We start from the raw sequence: 21,959 nt of genomic DNA on the forward strand, positions 1-21,959 counted from the left end.
GAGGGTTCCCTTTTCTCCACACCCTCTCCAGCATTTATTGTTTGTAGATTTTTTGATGATGGCCATTCTGACCAGTGAACCACAAATGCTTTTCTTAAAGAAAAGTCATTACAAGTTTCACACTATGGAATTGTGCTAAACAATAACTCATTTTATTGAACCTAACTTCTAATTAAAGTAATAAAAACTCTATACTAGTAATAACACAAGCTCAAAAATTAGAGCAACAATAGCAGAATGAACAGAAAGAGAGTTATGAGAGACATAAGACTTAAATTAAAAATTATATAGCAGAAGTTATTAATAATGAGCAGGCACCACCAAATTCACTGAGGCAGTTACTAGTTACTAGCTGTGAATACATAAACTTAGGAATTGTTGAATTTGTTGAAAAATCCCTGTGACATGGGGAAGCATAACAAGAAATGTAATTCATTTCAAGAAGTAATCAGTGAGCACTAACTACTTGACATGCTAAAGACAGAGACACATAAAGTCTGTCCTCAAGACTGACAGTTTATTAGAACAGAAGAGCTCATAAAGAAAGCAATGTGAGAATACTACTACATTGAGAATCTACTATGCTTGTTTACCAGGAACTATTCATCGGCAATAGGGATATAACACAGGATGCTTACTGCACAATTCAGCCTCAAGAAGTTTAAATTCAGGGTGGGGTGAGGGAAGGCTGGAGGAAAAGACAGAGGAAAGAAACAAAAATAAGTAACATTCATTCATTCAGCACACCACATCCCGAATAATCTTTTTCCCAACCAAACACAGTCCAAAATAATCTTCCCCAAGCAAACATTTCTGACTCCATGAGAAAAATTTTACCGTCACAGCCAATCTCCAACTAAAACACAGTGGGAAAGGTGTACAGTTGACTCCTGAACAATGTGGGGTTAACCTGAGTATAACTTATAGTCAGCCCTCCATATCCATGGTTCTTCACAACTTCAGATTCAACCAACAAATGGACCATGCAGTACTGTAGTATTTACTATTGAAAATTATCTGTGTCTAAGTGGACCTGCACAGATCAAACCCACATTGGTCAAGAGTCAAATGTATTTTTTATTGGACAATAACAATGCTAAACCTTAACTAATTCCACAAATTCAATCCAAAATGAATTTACTAAATGCTTCACACAATTGAATAAAAATATCTTTACGATTCAGGAGGGTAGAACTGAAAAGAAACTTCCATGGCCTGAAAGTTCATCAATTGCTCTGAAGTAGTGTTTTTCCTTTAAACCAGAAGTCATATCCTATTGGTGGTTCCTAAAATCAATGTGGCTGACAACTAGCATTACTTTAATAATTAAAAAAATAGAACAGACAAGATTGAACCACACATTTTAAAGCAAAGAACTGCTTCTGTAAAACTGTTTTGGTTGTACATGTGTGTACACTAGGTCACAATGTAAAAAAGTATTTCCTTCCTGTTAATTTGTCAAAAGTGAAAGCAAATGGCTTAATGTTAACAAACCATTCAGTGAAAACCAGAGTTTCTTATTTATGCTATCTTCTGCTTATGATAACTTAATTTCTGCTGCCACTGAGAATCCATAGCCAAAGAAGTTCAAATACAGCATCTGTCTAGTGTGGGTACAGTGCCTGGCTACAGTAGCTATGGCACCAGAATCTGGTCGAACTATGAAATATAACAATTCTTACAGTGTCAACCAATAATCAGAGCTTTCTGATCAGCACATGAAAGCTTGTTTCCCCAAAGTGAGAGGAAAGAATTCTAACCAAAAGCAAACTACTGATGCATTAAATAGCTAGGATAGCAAGTACAATTACTGAAGGGCTTTAAAAAATAACAAAAGATTTTAAGATCACCACCCTCATTAACACAAACCTGGTCCCCTAGGTCAGAACCTCAGCCTAGGAACCTCTACTGAAGATTACCACCAGACCATTAGGTCCTGAGATGGATAATCTACCCTAAAAGAGATCTGATACCTAATCTGCCACAGAACTTTGAGGGGATCTACACGAGTGGTAAAAAAGGCCAATAACAAAGTGATCAATACGTTCTCTCTTCAATGTCCAATCACTGATAAATATGAATGCTGAACAAATCAGGAGACATTATGTTGAGACCATTCCATCTTTTAAAGAATAAACAAGAAGGCAACTGTTTAAATAGTTTTTAAAAGTTCACGATTCTGTACCTTGATGACTAAATCTGACATTAAAGATCAACTTTACTTAACTCTCAGTGTAGGAGCTTTCCAACTTTTATTGCTTTCAGCCTCAGATTTACCTGCATAATTCTTTGTAACCTGGGGTAAGCAGCCTTGGTTGTATACTTAGGTACAAGGGTACTGAAACATTTTAGTGGATACTGCACTCGACCAGTTTAATACATGTTACCTGATACTGTATTTGGGCTTAAAATTCAGTTTTCTGTGCCATTTCAAAAGCTAACTTTAATATTTAATGCACATATAACCACAAATCTGACTGTCTACTCAGTTGGAAAGTAACAACTCAGTATTTCAGAAGTGTGATTCTGGGATAAGGAACCTGTACCATCAACGGTTTTCAATGGAGATAAAGTCAGTGGTTATTGGATATGTTTATTTCTCCTTGTCATTAGCATACAAAGAGGGTTTTCCATTCTTACACTTTTCAAACTGCACTGTAATTTATCAACTGTCTAAACCAATAAAAACTGGACAAACCAATTCTCACTAGATTAGTGAACTGCCTTTGTAAAAGTAAACAAAAACCATGCCCCATTTTCTAGATAAGGTAAGTAATCATAAAGTGACCTCCTAAATTAAAGATAAGGAATTCAAAGATTCAAGTGTGAGTTGAAGTCAGCAGTTCCTAAGGCCAGACTTTAAGGGTCTCATCTTCATTCTGATTTAACAGTATGGGATATGAACTGGTCAGCAGAGAGTTTTAAAAGCTCCCAGGTGATACCTTAGTGTGGCAAAATTTGGGAACCAATGGACAAAGTAACTTGGATAGCTTACTTCTGAAACAGTTTCTTCTTTTTTTTTTAAGCTGCACCCTGCGGCTTGTGGGATCTTAGTTCCCAGACCAGGGATCAAACCCTGGCCACAGCAGTGAAAGCGCCAAGTCCTAACCACTGGACCACCAGGGAATTCAATGAAGTTTCTTTATGGCAGCAAATTCTTAAACTTTTTATTTCAGGACCCCTTTACTCTTAAAAATTGAGGATTTCCCCCAAATTTTTGTTAATTGTTGTATTTATATCCATAGATATTTGCCATGTTAGAAATTAAAACAGAAAAATCCAAAGTATTTATTAATTTAATTTAGAATAATGATAAACCTATTATAATAACAATTTTCCCTTCACCAGAAACAACTAGTGAGAGACTGGCGTTGTTTTTTACATTTTTGCAAATCTCCTTAATGTCTAGCTTAACTGAAAACAGCTGGATTCTCATGTCTGCTTCTGCATTCAATCTGCTGCAATATGTTATTATTTAGGTTAGAGTACATGAAAAATATCTGGACCTACAGAGATATACATTTGGAAAAAGGAAGATTATTTTAATAGCCTTCTCAGAAAATTATGGGTATTCTTTGATATTCCAACAAAACTTGACAAGTGATAGTTTATTAAATATTAACTGTAATGCAGCCTCTGAAATCACATCAATAAGCTTTCTGTACTCTATTATATTAAAATACACTGGTTTATTTTGCACTTTGGAACTTTAAACCATGCACGATTTTTCAACACCATGCACTGATCACTTGGAAAACACTGGTTCCACAAAATCAGGCATTTCATCTAACTGTCACTCTTCTTATAAAACATGTAATAATCATTTTTATTAAAATCAGCATTGATCTCATCATAAAAACTATTAATTACTGGGAAACTCAACCTCACAGACACAAGTTTTCCAAAACTCTAATTCTTGCTTGAAAACTCAATTTTTATCACTGGCAACAAATACTAACAGTTGCTTTCCTTGAAGCAACAGTCTACTTACATTCATCTTCAAGAAAAAAATTTAACATATACTCAAGAAGTCTGAATGCCATAGCTTGTCATTCTTTTCATTTAAATTTATTTAATATTTTATGTACTTTTAAAAATTACAGTTGATTTACAATATTGTGTTAACTTCTGCTGTACAGCAAAGTGATTCACTTATACATATGTATACATTTTTTTGTATATTCTTTTCCATTATGGTTTATCACAAGATACTGAATCTAGTTCTCTGTGCTATACTGTAGGACCTTGTTGTTTATCAATTCTACATGTAATGGTTCGCATCTACTAACCCCAAATTCTCACTCCATCTCTCTCCCTCCCCTCCTCCCTGTCTGGCAACCACAAGTCTGTTCTCTATCTGTTTCTGTTTCATAGATAAGTTCATTTGCGTCATGTTTTAGATTCCACATACGATAACATATGGTATTTGTCTTTCTCCTGACTTACTTCACTTAATATGATAATCCCTAGGTCGATCCATATTGCTGCAGATGGCATTATTTCATTCTTTTTTATGGCTGAGTAGCATTCCATTGTACATATGTACCACATCATCTTTATCTATTCATCTGTCGATGGACATTTAGGTTGCTTCCGTGTCTTGGCTATTGTGAATAGTGAACATAAGGGTGCATGTACCTTCTGAATTATAATTTTAACCGGATATATGCCAAGAAGTGGGATTGCTGGATCATATGGCAACTCTATTTTTAGTTTTTTGAGGAACCTCCATACCATTTTCCATAGTGGCTGCACCAATTTACATTCCCACCAATGGTGTAGGAGGGTTCCCTTTCTCCACACTCTCCAGCATTTGTTATTTGTAGACTTTTTAATGATGGCCATTCTGACCGGTGTGATACCTCATTGTAGTTTTGATTTGCATTTCTCTAATAATTAGCGATGTTGAGCATCTTTTCATGTGCCTGTTGGCCATCTGTATGTCTTCTTTGGAGAAATGTCTATTTAAGTTTTCTGCCCATTTTTCGATTGGGTTTTTTGTTATTGAGTTGTATGAGCTGTTTGTATATTTTGGAAATTAATCCCTTGTCGGTCACATAGTTTACAAATATTTTCTCCCATTCCATAGGTTATCTTTTTGTTTTGTTTATTGTTTCCTTTGCTGTGCGAAAGCTTGTAAGTTTGATTAGGTCAGATTTGTTTATTTTGCTTTTATTTCTATTGCCTTGGGTGACTGACCTAAGAGTACACTGATACAATTTATGTTGAAGAATGTTTTGCCTATGTTCTCTTTTAGGAGTTTATGGTGCCATGTCTTATACTTAAGGCTTTAAGCCTTTTGAATTTATTTTTGTGTATGGTGTGAGGGTGTGTTCTAACTTTATTGATTTACATGCAGCTGTCTGACTTTCCCAACACCACTTGCTGTAGAGACTATCTTTCTCCCATTGTATATGTACTTGCCTCCTCTGACAAAAATTAATTGACCTTAGTTGTTTGTTAGCGGGTTTGTTTCTGAGTGGTCTTTTCTGTTTCATTGATCCAGGTATCTGTTTTTGTGCCAATACCATGCTGTTTTGATTGCTGTAGCTTTGTAGTAGTCGCTGAAGTCTGGGAGGGTTAACCCTCCTGCTTTGTTCTTTTTCCTCAGGATTGCTTTGGCAATTCTGGGTCTTTTATGGTTCCATATAAACTTTAGAATTATTTGTTCTAGTTCTGTGAAAATGTAATGGGTAATCTGATAGGGATCACATTGAATCTGTAGACTGCTTTGGGCAGTATGGCCATTTTAACAATATTAATTCTTCCAATCCAAAAGCATGGGATATCTTTCCATTTCTTTGAATCACCTTCAATTTCCTTTATTAGTTTTATAGTCCTCAGCATGTAAGTCGCTCACCTCCTTGGGCAGGTTTATTCCTATACACTTTTATCTTTTTTTTTTTTTTTTTTTTGTGGTATGCGGGCCTCCCTCTGCTGTGGCCTCTCCCGTTGCGGAGGACAGGCTCCGGACGTGCAGGCTCAGCGGCCATGGCTCACGGGCCCAGCCGCTCCGCGGCATGTGGGATCCTCCCAGACCGGGGCGTGAACCCGGTTCCCCTGCATCGGCAGGCGGACGCGCAACCGCTGCGCCACCAGGGAAGCCCCACTTTTATCTTTTAAAGCAGTTCTAGGTCCACAGTAAAAGTGAGCAGAAGGCACAGAGTTCCTGCACACAGTCCCCCTCCCTCACAACATTCAGTATCAGACTGAAAGTTAAGATCAGTGTACCAATATTAACGCATCACTATCACCCAAAGCCCAAAGTTTATATAAGGGTTCACTCTCGGTGTTGTACATCCTATAGGTTTTGAAAAATGTATTCAGATTGACTTCTTTCACACAGCAGTATGTATTTAAAGTCCCTCCAGGTCTTTTCCACAATAGCTTAGCTCATTTCTTTTTAGCACTGACTAACATTCCATTGTCTGGATGTACCACTCTTTGTTTATCCACTCACCTATGAAGTATATCTTGGTTACCTAAGTTTTGGCAATTAGTAATAAAGTTACTATAAACATTCACATGCAGGTTTTTTCTATGAATTTATTTTCAACTAATTTGGTTAAACACCAAGAAGTGCGATTACTGGATCCTCTGGTAATAGTATACTTCATTTTGGGACTTCCCTGGTGGTCCAGTGGTTAAGACTCCACACTTCCAGTAGGGGGCCTGGGTTCGATCCCTGGTCAGGGAACTAGATCCCACATGCCGCAACTAAGACCCAGCACAGCCAAATAAATAAATAAATATTTTTTTAAAAAGAATATACTGCATTTTGTAAAAAACTAACAAACTGTCCAAAGTGGCTGCACCATTTTGTATTTCCACCAGCAATGAATGAGACTTTGTGTTGCTCCACAACCTCACCAGCATTTAGTGATGTCAGTGTTTTGGATTTTAGACATTCTAACAGGTGTGCAGTGGTATTTCGTTGTTTTAATCTGCAATTCCCTAATGATGTATGATGCTGGGCATATTTCCATATTCTTATTTGTCACCTGTATATCTTCTTTGGAGAGGTATCTGTTCAGATCTTTTGCCTGTTTTTTAAACTGAGTTCTACATTTTCTTATCATTAAGTTTTAAGAGTTCTCTGAATATCTTGGACAACAGTCTTTTATCAGATATGTCTTCTGCAAATATTTTCTCTCAGTCTGTGGCTTTTCTCATACTCTTGATTAATTTATTTTTAAAGTTACATGCAACGGTCTTCCCTGGTGGTTCAGTGGTTAAGAATCCGCCTACCGGGCTTCCCTGGTGGCGCAGTGGTTGCGCGTCTGCCTGCCGATGCAGGGGAACCGGGTTTGTGCCCCGGTCTGGGAGGATCCCACATGCCGCGGAGCGGCTGGGCCCGTGAGCCATGGCCGCTGAGCCTGTGCGTCCGGAGCCTGTGCTCCGCAACGGGAGAGGCCACAACAGTGAGAGGCCCGCATACCGCAAAAAAAAAAAAAAAAAAAAAAAAAAAAAAAAAAAAAAAAGAATCCGCCTACCAATGCAGGGGACACAGGTTCAAGCCCTGTTCCGGGAAGACCCACGTGCCACGGAGCAACTAAGCCTGTGTGCCACAACTACTGAAGCCCATGCTCTAGAGCCAGCGTGCCAAACTACTGAAGGCTGAGCGCCTAGAGCCCATGCTCCACAAGAGAAACCACTGAAGTGAGAAGCCCACGCACCACAACAAAGAGTAGCCCCCGCTCACCGCAACTAGAGAAAGCCCGCGCACAGCAACGAATACCCAACACAGCCAAAAATAAATAAATTTATTTTAAAAATAAAATAAAATAAATAAAATATACCTGTAAAAAAAAAAGCTACATACAGCAAAATTCACTTTTTGGTATACGTTTTTAAGTTTTAACAAATGCATAGAACCATGGAACAATCAAGATGTAAAACAGTTCCACCACCCTCATATATTCCTTCACACTGGCCCGCTGTTACAGATCTCCTACCACTACTTCTAGTCCCTGGCAACCATTGATCTGTTTCCTATCCCTGTAATTGTGTGTCTGTTTGGTTTTTTTGGCCGCTAGGCGTGGCACGCAGGATCTAACCTGCGACCCCTGCAGTGGAAGCGTGGAGTCTTAACCACTGGACCACCAGGGAAGTCCCCTCATCATTGTAGTTTCTGTCTTTTACAGAATGTCATATAAATAGAATCATACATTGTATACAGACTTTTAAGTCTGTCATTTTCTATTCAGCATAATACTTTTGAGATTTGCCAACACTACTGCAAATTCCTTTTTTTACTGTTGAATTCTATGGACATACCACAACTGTTTATCCATTTACCAGTTGAGGAACATTTGGATTTTTTGCAGTGCTTTGCAATTTGAACAAAATTGCTATAAACATTCACATGTAGTTTTTGTGTAACATAAGTTTTCATTTTTCATGGGTAAATATCTACGACTGAACTGCTGGGTCATGTTAAGTTTATGTTTAACTTTATGGAAAGCAGCCAAACTGTTTCCCAAAGTGGCTGTACCATTTTGCATTCCCAACAGCAACGCATAAAAGTTCCAGTTGCTCTACATCCTCACTTATACTTGGTATGGTCTACTAGGGGGAGGACATGGTTGTTTGTTTTGCTTTTTAGTCATTCTAATAGTAGAGTAGTAGTATCTTGTTGAGGTTTAATTTGCATTTCCCTAGTGACTAATGATGTAGAAGTCTTTTGTCACATGTGTATCTTTGCCAACAAAGCTTCTTTTCAAATCTTTTGCCTATTTTTAAACTGGATTTTCGTTTTTTGGGCCACACCACATGGCTTGTGGGATCTTAGTTCCCTGACCAGGGATTGAACCGAAGCCCTTGGCACTGAGAGTGTGGAGCCCTAATCACTGGACTGCCAAGGAATTCCCTCTGGTTATTTTCTTACCGTTGAGTTCTGAGAGTTCCTTCCATAATCTACACACAAAATCTTTATCAGATATGTGATTTGTGAATATTTTCTCTCAATCTGTCACTTCTTTTCATTCTCTTCACCATTTCTTTCAGAGTAGAAATTTTTCATCTTAATGCAATCGAACTTATCAACTGATTTCGTGCTTTCGATTATATCTAAGAAGTCTCTATCTAAGCCAAGGCTACAAAGATTTTCTCCTGTCTTCTCCTCTGTCAATTTTATTGTTTTACATTTTCCAATTGTACTGTAAACAATTATAAAAAAGACTCATCTTTTTTCTACTGAATTGTCTTTCACATTTTGTGCGGGGTATACCTCAATATCTTGATTACCGTAACTGTAAAGAATATCTTGAAAACAGCCAGATCTCATATCAGATTCTCCAACTATGCTGTTCTTTATCAAGTGTTTTAGCAATCTGTGCTCCTTTGCCATTGTATGATTTTTAAAAGCAGCTTATCATTGATTACCTACAATAAATGTTTCTGGGATTCTGATCTGGTGGATCAATTTGAGGAGAAATTACACCTTAATGTTTAGTCTTCAAAACCACAAAAAGATAAATTCTCTACAATTCCTTGGGCCTTCCTTAATTTCTTTAATCAGTTTTGTAGTTTTCGGCTCACAGATCCTGTACACATTTTGCTAGACTTTTATCTATTTTTTGGTGCTTTTTAAATGGTACCATTTTTTATATATTTCCATTGCTGTAATTCCAATTAATTGTATTTCCATACTGAAATACAATTAATTGTGTACACTGTCTGTATAACCTGAAATCTTGCTAAACTCACTTATTAGTTCTAGAAGCCTTCCTGTAGATTTCTTGGGGTTTTCTGCACAATCCTGTCATCTGCAGATAGGGGCAATTTTATTTCTTCCTTTCTGTTCTAAAAGCCCTTTGTATTTCTTTTTCTTGCCTTATTGCACTGTTCTAAATTTTAGGGGGAAAAGCATTGTCTTTCACAGTATTCACTATTAAATATGACATTAGCTATAGACTTTTACAGATGCCCTTCATGAGTGAAAGAAAATCCCTTCCATTCCTAGTTTGTAAGAATTTTTGGCATGAAAGTATGAAGAATTGTACCAAATGCTTTTTCTCTATCTACAAAGACTAGTATATTAATATGGTAAATTACCCCAACTGATTTTCAAATGTTGAACAACCTTTCATTTCCAGAATAAACCGCATTTATTGTGACGTATTATATCTATTTTATAATTATAGCTGTATTTGATACAGTCACTAATATTTTGTAACTCGTCCATCCATGTTCGTGAGGAGTATTGGTATAGTTTTATTTTCTTGTATATCTTTATCCGGTTTTGTATCAAGCCTCATATAGTGAGTTGAGAAGTGTTTCTTCTACTTTCTCCTGGAAGAGACTATATAGAACCTGCATTATTTCCTCTTTTTTTTTTTTTTTGGCTGCGCAGCATGTGGGATCTTAGTTCCCTGACCAGGGATCAAACCCATGCCCCCTGCAGTGGAAGCACGGAGTCTTAACCACTGGACTGCCAGTGAACTCCTATGTATTATTTCCTCCTTACATGTCTGGTAAACATCACCTGTGAAACCACCTGAACATCAAGTTTCTTTTTTTGAAAGGATTTTAACTGTGAAATCAGTTTCTTTAAAAGACATAGGACTGGGACTTCCCTGGCAGGCCAATGGTTAAGACTCTGTGCTCCCAACACAGGGGGGCGCAGGTTTGATCCCTGGTCTGGGAACTAGGATCCCAGATGCCACAGAGCCAAAAAAAAAAAAAAAAAAAAAAAAAGAGGGACTTCCCTAGTAGTCCAGTGGTAAAGAATCCACCTTCCAATGCAGGGGACATGGGTTCAATCCCAGGTTGGGGAACTAAGATCCCACATGCTGTGGGGGCAATTAAGCCTGCGCACCACAATGAAGAGCCCTCACCGCAATGAAAGATCCCACATGCCGCAACTATTCAGGTTATCTATTTCTTCTTGAGTGACTTTTAGTAGTTTGTGTTGTTGCAGGAATTGTTCACTTTCACTCAAGTTATTAAATTTGAGGGCAGAGAATTTTCATATTATTCCCTTATTATCATTTTAATGTCTGTAAGCTCTGTAGTGATAGCCCTTCTTTCATTCCTGATGGTTAATTTGGGCGCCTTCTTCTCTGTACTCTCCCCACCTCTCTGAACAGTCTGTCATTCTTTTAAGTAAAAAATGGGTTCCATAAAAAAAAGTGAGGGAAAAAAAAAAAAAAGTGAGTATTAGCATTACATAATTGTCCCTCAAGAGAAATGACATACTTTTGTAAGTGAGAAAAAGCACTTTATCTACACTTCCCATTTCATCACACAGTACGTAGCTGTCTCCTCAGGCTGCCATAACAAACTACCACAGGCTGAAAGACTGATTAAACAACAGAAATTTATTTTCTCACAGTTCTAGAAGCTGAAAATCTGAAATCACGGTACCAGCATAGTCAAGTTCTGGTGAGAGCTCTCTTCCTGGCTTGCCGATGGCCACCTTCTTGCTGTGTCCTCATAGGGCAGAGAGAAAGAAACAGCAAGTTCTCTGGTGTCTCTTCTTATAAAGACACTAATCCCATCATGAAGGCCCTACCTTCATATTTCATCTAAACCTGATTATCTCACAAAGGCCCCATCTCCAAATCCCATCACTGGGAGTTAGTGTTCCAACATACGATTCTCACAGGGACACAATTCTGTCCACAGTACACTACACTGTATTTTAAAACACACATTCAAGGTTTAACATTTAAATTAATTAATTATTTTTACTGCTTGTCAATGACATCCTTAAGTAAAATGCTTTTTTCATTTTAACTACCAGTGTGAGGTGACAGTAAACATACAGTAACTACTAACACAGTTGGTACCACTGCCTTGAAGCATGTTAAGGAGCCAGCATTTTTATCCATTATTGCTTTTATACCACAGTAAAAAAGCCTAATAATATCTTAGCATTATTATAAAAATAGTTCTGGCCTCACCTTGAGAATTCACCACTGCCTTACAAAGTTAAGTTCAAATAACTACCACAGAAAAAATTTTTACAAACTGCAAAATTTATTAGGAATTTAAGATATTCACATAGTATTCATAATAGATACAACTAATATTAAAAACTTGACCCATTCCTAAATTTTCCAAATTCACTGATGAAAATGATCCAGCTATGCTTTCATTTGATGAATGTAAACCTTCGAAGGAAATATAAAGTTCTATAGGATCTAAAAAAGAAGAAACTACCTTGGTTGGCTATCTTGGTAGTGATAAAACAAATAAACAAAAAAATAAATAAAGGAGACTATTTGTAAGCTGTAAGCACACTCATGTTTTTATAGAATTATATCACTTACAGACAGATACACCAGAAATATTACCAGTGATGACCTCAGGAAGGGAATTAGATGACTTAGGACAAGAAATTTAGTTTATGTTTTCTTCCAGTTTTATAGGGTCATATCTTACATTTAGATCTTTAAGCCATTTTGAGTTTATTTGTGTATATGATGTGATGGAATGTTCTAATTTCATTGTTTCACACATAGCTGTCCAGCTTTCCCAACACCACTTGAAGAGACTGTCTTTTCTCCACTGTATAGTCTAGCCTCCTTTGTCGTTGATTAATTGACCACAGGTGCATGGGTTTATTTCTCGGCTCTAATCTGTTCCATTGATCTATGTATGTGTTTTTTGTGCCAATACCACGCTGTTTTGATTACTGTAGCTTTGTAACATAGTTTTAAGTCTAGAAAACTTATACCTCTAGCTTTTCTCCTTTTTCTCAGGATGACTTTGGCAATTCTGGGTCCTTTGTGGTCCCATATAATAATCCCATCTAGGATTATTTGTTCTAGTCCTGTGGAAAATGTCACTGATATTCTGATAGGGATTACACTAAATCTGTAGATTGCTTTGGGTAGTATGGCCATTTTAACAATATTAATTCTTCCAATCCAAGAGCAAAGAATATCTTTCTATTTCTTTGAATCATCTTCAATTTCCTTCAACAGTGTTTTATAGTTTTTGGCATATAGGTCTTTCACCTCCTTTGTTAAATCTATTCCTAGGTGTTTAAATTTTTTGACACAATTTTAAATAGGATTGTTTTTTTTTCTCTTTCTGACATTTCATTATTAGTGTACAGAAATGCAACAGACTTCTGTATATTAGTCTTACATCCCATTACCTTGTTGAAATCATTTATTAGTTCTAATAGCTTTTGTGTGGAAACCTTAAAATTCTCTATATAGAGTATCATGTCATCTGCAAATATTGACAGCTTTACTTCTTCCCCTCCAATTTGGATACCTTTTATTTCTTTTTCTTGTCTGATTGCTGTGGCTAGGACTTCCAACACTACCTTAAATAGAAGTGATAAGAGTGGGCATCCTTGTCTTGCTCCTGAATTTAGCAGGAAGACTAAACTCCTAGAAGAAAACATAGGCAAAACATTCTTTGACACAAATCGTAGCAATATTTTCTTCGGTCAGTCTCCCACATCAAAAGAAATAAAAGCAAAATTAAACAAATGGGACCAATCAAACTTACAAACTTTTGCTCAGCAAAGGAAACCATCAACAAAGCAAAAAGACAACCTAAGAATGGGAGAAAATATTTACAACCCATGCGACCAACAAGGGATTAATTTCCAAAATATACAAAGAGGTCATACAACTCAATATTGAAAACAAACAAACCCATCAAAAAAAAAATGGGCAGAAGATCTAAATAGACATTTCTCCAAAGAAGACATAGATGGCCAACAGGCACATGAAAAGATGCTCAACATGGCTAATTATTAGAGAAATGCAAATCAAAACCACAATGAGGGGCTTCCCTGGTGGCACAGTGGTTAAGAATCTGCCTACCAATGCAGGGAACACAAGTTTGAGCCCTGGTCCAGGAAGATCCCACATGCTGCGGAACAACTAAGCCCATGTGCCACAACTACTGAGCCTGTGCTCTAGAGCCCACAAGCCACAACCACTGAGTCCACGAGCCACAACCACTGAAGCCCACGCATCTAGAGCCTGTGCTCCGCAACAAGAGAAGCCACCGCAATGAGAAGCCCGCACATTGCAACGAAGAGTAGCCCCCACTCGCCACAACTAGAGAAAGCCCATGCGCAGCAATGAAGACCCAATGCAGACAAAAATAAATTAAATAAATTTATTTTTTTTAAAAAAACACAATGAGGTATCACCTCACACCGATCAGAATGGCCATCATCAAAAAGTCTACAAGTAAAAAAATCCTGGACAGGATGTGGAGAAAAGGGATCCCTCCTACACTGTTGGTGGGAATGTAAATTGGTGCAGTCACTATAGAAAACAGTATGGAGGTTCCTTTAAAAACTAAAAACAGAGCTACCATATGATCCAGCAATTCCATTCTTGGGTATACATCTGCAAAAAATGAAAATTCTAATTCGAAAAGATACATGCCCCCCAATGTTCATAGCAGCACTGTTTACAATAGCCAAAACGTGGGTGCAACCCAAGCGCCCATCAACAGACAACTGGCTTAAGATGTGATAGAGTGCTCAATCATAAAAAAAAGAATCAAATATTGCCACTTGCAGTAACATGGATGGACCTAGAGAATATTATGCTTAGTAAAATAAGTCAGAAAAAGACAAATTCTGTATGATACACTTATATGCGGAATCTAAAAAGTAATACAAATGAATCTATATACTAAACAGAAATAGACTCAGATACAGAAAACAAATTTATGATTACCGAATTTATGGTTACCAAAGGGAGAGGGGAAGGGACAAATTAGGAGTATGGAATAAACAGATACAAACTACTGTACATAAAATAGGTAAGCAGGGCTTCCCTGGTGGCGCAGTGGTTGGGGGTCCACCTGCCAATGCAGGGGACATGGGTTCGTGCCCCAGTCCGGGAAGATCCCACATGCCGCGGAGCAGCTGGGCCCGTGAGCCATGGCCACTGAGCCTGTGCGTCCGGAGCCTGCGCTCCACAACAGGAGAGGCCACAACAGTGAGAGGCCCGCGTACCGCAAAAAACCAAAACAAAACCAAAAAACCAAAAACAAAATAGGTAAGCAATAAGGATTACTGTATAGCATAGGGAATTAAACCCAATATCTTATAATAACCTATAATGAAATATTATCTGTGAAAAAAATTGAATCATTATGCTGTACACCTGAAACTAACACAATATTGTAAATCAGTTAAAAAAAATTTAGTTAACACGTTTTGAATTTTAGACTATCTATATTACCCCAGAAGTAAATGAAATGTGTTTCACAGTTAATATATACTGATTTCGTACATTAGAAACTCAATTTAAAACACTGTAAAATTTCACCCCCTCACTCAACTTGGGAAATAGAAGCCAGAATTCAGTTTTGTTTTTAAGAAAATATTTTTCTATTCTATAAATGGTATGTGTATAATTTTTCTAAAGCAATAGGGGTCTGACTGGATCTCCTTTAATGACTGGATAGTAACAATTTATAAGTGACAAAAATATAAATTCAGTTGCTTATTCTATGTTGGATTAAGTTTTCAATCAAAAACCTGAGATACTTCTCAGCTGGAAGGTCTGTTAAGAATGAAAGACAACATACATGTCATATATGTGATCAGTCCCTCCAAATGAAGAATTCAGTCCAGTATATTTCGGGAGAACTGACAATCAGCTTCATCATAACATTATTTTAAAAAAAATAAATAAGACACAAATCTAATATCTAAAGTCTATCTGAAACAGTTTTAACCAAAATTAACTTAAAACAGGAAATACAACTTTCAAAAAAACAGCTGTCCTTTCACATGTGCTTAAGCAATACTTTCTATTCCCAAACTGCAAGCTACTAATAATTTAAAAGCCTCTGGAGGGGCTTCCCTGGTGGCGCGGTGGTTGCGCGTCCGCCTGCCAATGCAGGGGAACCGGGTTCGCGCCCCGGTCTGGGAGGATCCCGCGTGCCGCGGAGCGGCTGGGCCCGTGAGCCATGGCCGCTGGGCCTGCGCGTCCGGAGCCTGTGCTCCGCAACGGGAGAGGCCACAGCAGAGGGAGGCCCAAATACCACAAAAAAAAAAAGAAAAAAAAAAAGCCTCTGGAGATTGATGGCTATCAGTACAAGGGGAGTAAGCTATAAAACAGTGTGGAGGTTTCCCCCAAAATTAAAACAGAACTACCATATGATCCAGCAATTCCACTTCCAGGTATTTATCCAAAGAAAACAAAAATACTAACTCAAAAAGATATATGCACCCCATGTTCACTGCAACATTATTTATACAGCCAAGATACGGAAACAATGTGTCTATATATATGTGCATATACATTACAGACACATACATATGTATCACAAAATTATTCTCAGCCATCAAAAAGAATGAAATCTTGCCATGTGTGACAACATGGATGAAGCTTGAGGGCATCATGCTAAGTGAAATAAGTCAAAGACAAGTATGTATGATCTCACTTACATGTGGAATCTAAAATACAAACAAAAAACAGAACTCATGCAGAAAACAGATTGGTGGTTGCCAGAGGAGGGGGATGTGCAGTAGGTGAAATGAGTGAAACGGGTCAAAAGGTACAAACTTCCAGTTATAAATGTCATGGGAATGTAATGAGTAACATGGTGACTACAGTTAATAATACTATATTGCATACTTGAAAGTTGCTAAGAGAGTAGATCTTAAAAGTTCTCATCAGGGGCTTCCCTGGTGGCGCAGTGGTTGAGAGTCCGCCTGCCGATGCAGGGGACACGGGTTCGTGCCCCGGTCCGGGAAGATCCCACATGCCGTGGAGCGGCTAGGTCCATGAGCCATGGCCGCTGAGCCTGCACGTCCGGAGCCTGTGCTCCACAACGGGAGAGGCCACAACAGTGAGAGGCCCGTGTACCGCAAAAAAAAGAAAAAAAAAAAAAAAGTTCTCATCTTAAGAACAATAATTTGTAACTATGTAAGGTGACTGACATTAACTAGACTTATCTGGTGATAATTCTGCAATGTATACATAAATCAAGTCATTATGTTGTACACCTGAAACTAATAAAATGCTATATGTCAATGATAACTCAACTTTTTCAGAGTTCAGAAAAAAAACCAAAACAAAACTGAATAAGTGAAAACCATGCTGTACACAGTTTAACCTCTCCCTAATGACAATTAGAAGGCACTTGAAGATCCTGTTCCACCTCAGTGTCACATTAATACGGACACTAATGATATTATATAGAGAGAGCCAAATCTGTATTACCTATTCATAATTTGCATTTTTTAAGCCTTGGTCCACTGTGAAAATAATACATGGTAATGATAGATATCTGGGAAAAGAGGAGAAAGTAAAGAGAAGAGGGAGCAAGTAAATATAGTCAGCCCTCCGTACCCACAGATTCTACATCTGCAGATTCAACCAACTGTGGATGGGAATAAACCTTTTTTAATTCCAGAAAGTTTCAAAAAACCTGAATTTGCCACACACCAATAACTATTTGCATAGCATTTTTCTTGCATTTACAACTATTCACATAGCATTTACATTGTATTAGTTATAAGTAATCAAGAGATGATTTAAAATATAGGAGTGGATATGTGTAGGTTATATGCAAATACTATGCCTTTTTATATTAGGGACGTCCCACCTCCTCCAGGGGTCCTGGAACCAATCCCCCACAGATAGTGAGGGACGACTATATGGCACCATTGTTACTTGTTAACTGTATGTGAAATCATGGATTATACCTAAATTTTTACTCTTTTTTCCCCCCCTTAATAATTACAGCTTAAGAGTTTTGCATGTTACAAAACTATTTGCAAGTGTTTTTAACAACTTCCTAAATGTTCCATTAAATATAACATGATTTACTTAAGACAGTAAAAATGTAGAAAGACCAAGCTGGTTTCTTGGGTACCAGTTTCTTAAGCAGTCCAAATCTAAGCTTAGAAGAAAAGTTTAGCATTAAGCACCTTTACCTTCATGGATAAGTTCCAGCTTGCTCTTGCCAAGAGAAGAGTGCTTGAGTTACAGAAAACATTAACTAGTTGGAAGAATTCAGCCTTACATATCAAAATAGATTTTGATATATAAATGAGTTTTGTGAGATGACGGCTGCCTCTATCCCTATAACCATTTCACCTGGACTGTCTAATCAGTCCTATGAATATATACCTAAAAGTGGTTTTTTTGAAAACCAAATAGCTGCCTCATGACAATTAAGTACATGTTATTTATGGAGGAAAAAATATTAAATTTTGAATTGAGCATGTAGGCTCCCTAGTCAATGACTTTAACTTAAACTGTGTTTGTAAAGCATTCATTATCCTACATCAGACTTATATTAAATAATTCCATCCACTTATGGAGGAGAGGATGTAGAAGAGGTAGAAGCTGGGCACTAGTTCATGTGCCTATGAGTCAGTAAAGATGGAAATAATGTCCAAGGTGGAGTTGGTTATTTTGAAATACGATAAAGATTATCATTGAGGTAAAAATTCTATTAACTGGAAGATCACAGGATATATCCACCATATTTTTCAGGACAGGTAATTTTTCATGTGGGGCAAATAGGTAAAAATTATACTGTATGGTAATTGCAATAAGGTTCTAAAGAAAGACAAAACTGCAGAGAAATCTATGCAATATATAATTTGTCCAGATTGGTTTTCATTTGGGCAAAGAAGTTCTGAAAAATCTGCAAAGCAGTTTACTCATCAATTGAAAGTCCTCCAAAAACAGAACCGTGGTATGTGGGGATGGAAAAGAAAAGCTCCCTTAGTTTTCTGGAGAGAATAACTTTAAAAATACTTAAACAGCTAAGTTTACTCGGTTCGGTTAAGATTAAAACTTGTTGATTTTAACACTGCTGTTACATCTGAAACAACTTATGTAATATTCTAGGTAGAAAAAAAATTTATATATATATATATAATATAAACATGATTTACTTAAATGTCCCACTGTTGGACATTTGAATTGTTTTTAAGATATATCCTACTAAAATACGATACAAATGAACATATCTACGAAACAGAAACAGATTTAAAGACACAGACAACAGACTTGTGGTTGCGGGGTGGGGGGTGTGGGAGGGAAAGATTGGGAGTTTGGGATTAGCAGATGCAAACTAGTATGTGCAGGATGGAAAAACAACAACGCCCTATTGTGTAACACTGGGAACTATATTCAATATCCTGTAATAAACCATAATGCAAGAGAATATATATACACATATGTATGTATAACTGAGTCACTTTGCTGTACAGAAATTAACACAACACTGTAAATCAACTATACTTCAATAAAATTAAAAAATAAAATACATCCTACTAAAATTCAAATCACACTGATCATCTTTGTACATAAAGCTTTTTCTGTAGAACCATTTATTTCCATCATAAGCAAGAGGAACTACTGAAGTCACTTTTCTTGATACTTTAGGCTTAAAAAAGAAAAATCACTTTTTCTTGGTTGTTTCTTTTTTAGTTTTCCTGATTATTAATAAGTTGAATACTTTTCCAGTTTTCAATTTTATTAACCAGTTTTACTCCCACCAGTGTAAAACTCCCAGTTTTACACTGTCCTTTCATGTCTTTTGAATACCGTTTTGGGAATAAACCTACATTTAGGTCTTTGTCTCCTACATGATTAGGTTCAGGGAAAAAACTTTCAGTACGCATTTTAGTTGTTTGGATTCTGAACTTAAAAGGCATACTTTTTTATACCTCTGGAGTTGTTTATTGTTTCCCTGTGCTCAAACTAGAGTGGATCCTCATTATTCAAAGATTCAGCATTTGCAAATTTGCCTAATAGTTAACATTTTCTGTAGTCCCAAAATCAACATTTGTAGTCTTTGGCGGTCATTTGTACATCAATATGCAGAGTTGAATCACCCAGAACTCAAGTTCCCAGCTGAGGTATAACCAGGCAATGCTCTGCCTTCTTGTTTCAGTTATCATACTGTAAACAAGTCTCCTTTTTGCAATCTATTGAGTGTCATGGTTTCCACTTTTTTGTGCTTTTTGTTGATTTTGCTGCTTAAAATGCTCTCCATCCCCTCCCCATCCCCAAGTGTTGTGCTCAAGTGCTGTCCAGTGTTCCTGAGTGCAAGAAAGCTGTGATGTGCCTTATGGATTAAATGCAGTTAGATACTAAAGATGTAAACAACTAATGCTGTTCACCATGAGAACAATGTTAATGGATCAGCAATATACAATAACTAAGGCATCTTTAAACAGAAACACAGGGCTTCCCTGGTGGCTCAGAGGTTAAGAATCTGCCTGCCAATGCAGGGGACACGGGTTTGAGCCCTGCTCCGGGAAGATCCCACATGCTGCGGAGCAACTACGCCCGTGCACCACAACTACTGAGCCTGCGCTCTAGAGCCCGTGAGCCACAACTACTGAGCCCACGCACCTAGAGCCTGTGCTCTGCAACAAGAGAAGCCACCGCAATGAGAAGCCTGTGCACCGCAAGGAAGAGGAGCTCCCGCTCGCCGCAACTAGAGAAAGCCCGCGCACGCAGCGAAGACCCAACGCAGCCAAAAATAAATTAATCTTAAAAAAAAAAAAGTAACTACCTTAAAAAAAGAAAGAAAGAAAGAAACACATAAAATAAGGTTATGTTTTGGGTGACTGACTCAAATACTGTCACAGAGGCTCACAGGAATCTAAATTTCCTAGGAGCAATGGTTCAGTATTTGCTAGTTCAGTGTTTGTGGCAACTTTATAGAACATAACCACCATGAATAACAAAAATCAACTGGAGTTGGCAGCAGGATCTTAGTTTCCCAACCAGGAACTGAACCCGGGCCCTCAGCAGTGAAAGCACAGAGTCCTAACCACTGGACCGCCAGGGAATTCCCTCTCATTCTCTCCTTTTAAATTTCCTTCAACTGAAGAACTCCTTCTTCAAGCTACATCTTAAAAGTAAGTTCAAGATAGACTGCAAAGTTGCACCACTCTAATACTATTCACAACTCCTCCACAGAACCCCTAAGCCTTGGGGGAAGGGGATACTGAATCATTAGAATGCAAAGAACAACAAACTATGGAAGCTAGCACTCTATTTAAGGCTCTCCCATCCTGGAGAAATTTTTGACACCTCTGGGTCTTTGTTTCCTAGATCTCTAAAATGAAGGAACAAGATTAAGAACCATTAATACCACTCAATACTTAAGACGTGTAAAGCAGAGTGATTATGACGTATAATCTTATATTTGATATTCAAGGAAACTTCTGCAATTTTTAAACCATGTTACAACTAGCTGTGATTTCCAGAAATACCTTTATGTTTATAAATTTCAGAGAACCATTCTATGATTTAATAGACATCTATGTGGGCAACTAAAAAATCCTGTCTTGCAACAAAGTCTTTCAGTTCAGTTCACAAGCATAACAGGAAACCAGAGAGGAATGACTAAATTACTTCTGCGTATCTATATAACAAAATTTTATATAATTAAAAATGTTTGAAATATTTTTAACAAATTGCACATGATCTAATACTAAGTGGAAAAATCAGATTATGAAACAATTACAATTATTTTAAAAGAACTATACACTTTTGCTCAAAAGCCAGAAAATGGGAAGGAACACATAACGAAGGTAATAAGAGCATGGACTTATGGTAATATTTTGTTGACTTTTTTTAAAATTTATTTTATTTATTTATTTATTTTTGGCTGCGTTGGGTCTTCGTTGCTGCGTGTGGGCTTTCTCTAGCTGCAGTGAGCAAGGGCTATGCTTCGTTGCGGTGCGTGGGCTTCTCATTGCAGTGGCTTCTCTTGTTGCGGAGCACTGGCTCTAGGCACGCAGGCTTCAGTACTTGTGGCACAAGGGCTCAGTACTTGTGGCTCGCAGGCTCTAGAGCACAAGGTTCAGTAGTTGTGGTGCACGGGCTCAGCTGCCCCGCGGCATGTGGGATATTCCCGGACTAGGGATTGAACCTGTGTCCCCTGCACTAGCAGGTGAATTCTTAACCACTGTGCCATCAGGGAAGTCCCTTGTTGTCTTCTTTACACCATGGGTTTTTCCAAGTTGTCCCCAACAGACA

At 37.6% G+C, this 21,959-nt stretch overlaps 1 protein-coding gene across 10 annotated transcripts in view; it reads right to left on the reverse strand.

Moving 5' to 3' along the window:
* Positions 1 to 21,959, reverse strand: part of WDR33 (WD repeat domain 33) — a 106,294-nt gene that overhangs the window by 68,630 nt on the left and 15,705 nt on the right. Inside the window, exons 2-3 of one of the 10 annotated variants that reach the window (XM_055087364.1) lie at positions 13,283 to 13,349; positions 639 to 688 (exon numbers count right to left, since the gene is read on the reverse strand). The exons of 1 other annotated variant lie outside the window; for it this stretch is intronic. The gene's annotated coding sequence lies outside the window, so the exon portion shown is untranslated. Of the gene's footprint in view, positions 1 to 593; positions 689 to 11,367; positions 11,434 to 13,230; positions 13,350 to 21,959 lie in introns of those variants that run through there. 8 more of the 10 variants (XM_055087363.1, XM_055087357.1, XM_055087355.1 and 5 more) reach the window with 8 other exon arrangements.

This window comes from Physeter macrocephalus, chromosome 2, assembly GCF_002837175.3.
Source record: "Physeter macrocephalus isolate SW-GA chromosome 2, ASM283717v5, whole genome shotgun sequence".
Taxonomy (NCBI): Eukaryota; Metazoa; Chordata; class Mammalia; order Artiodactyla; family Physeteridae; genus Physeter; species Physeter macrocephalus.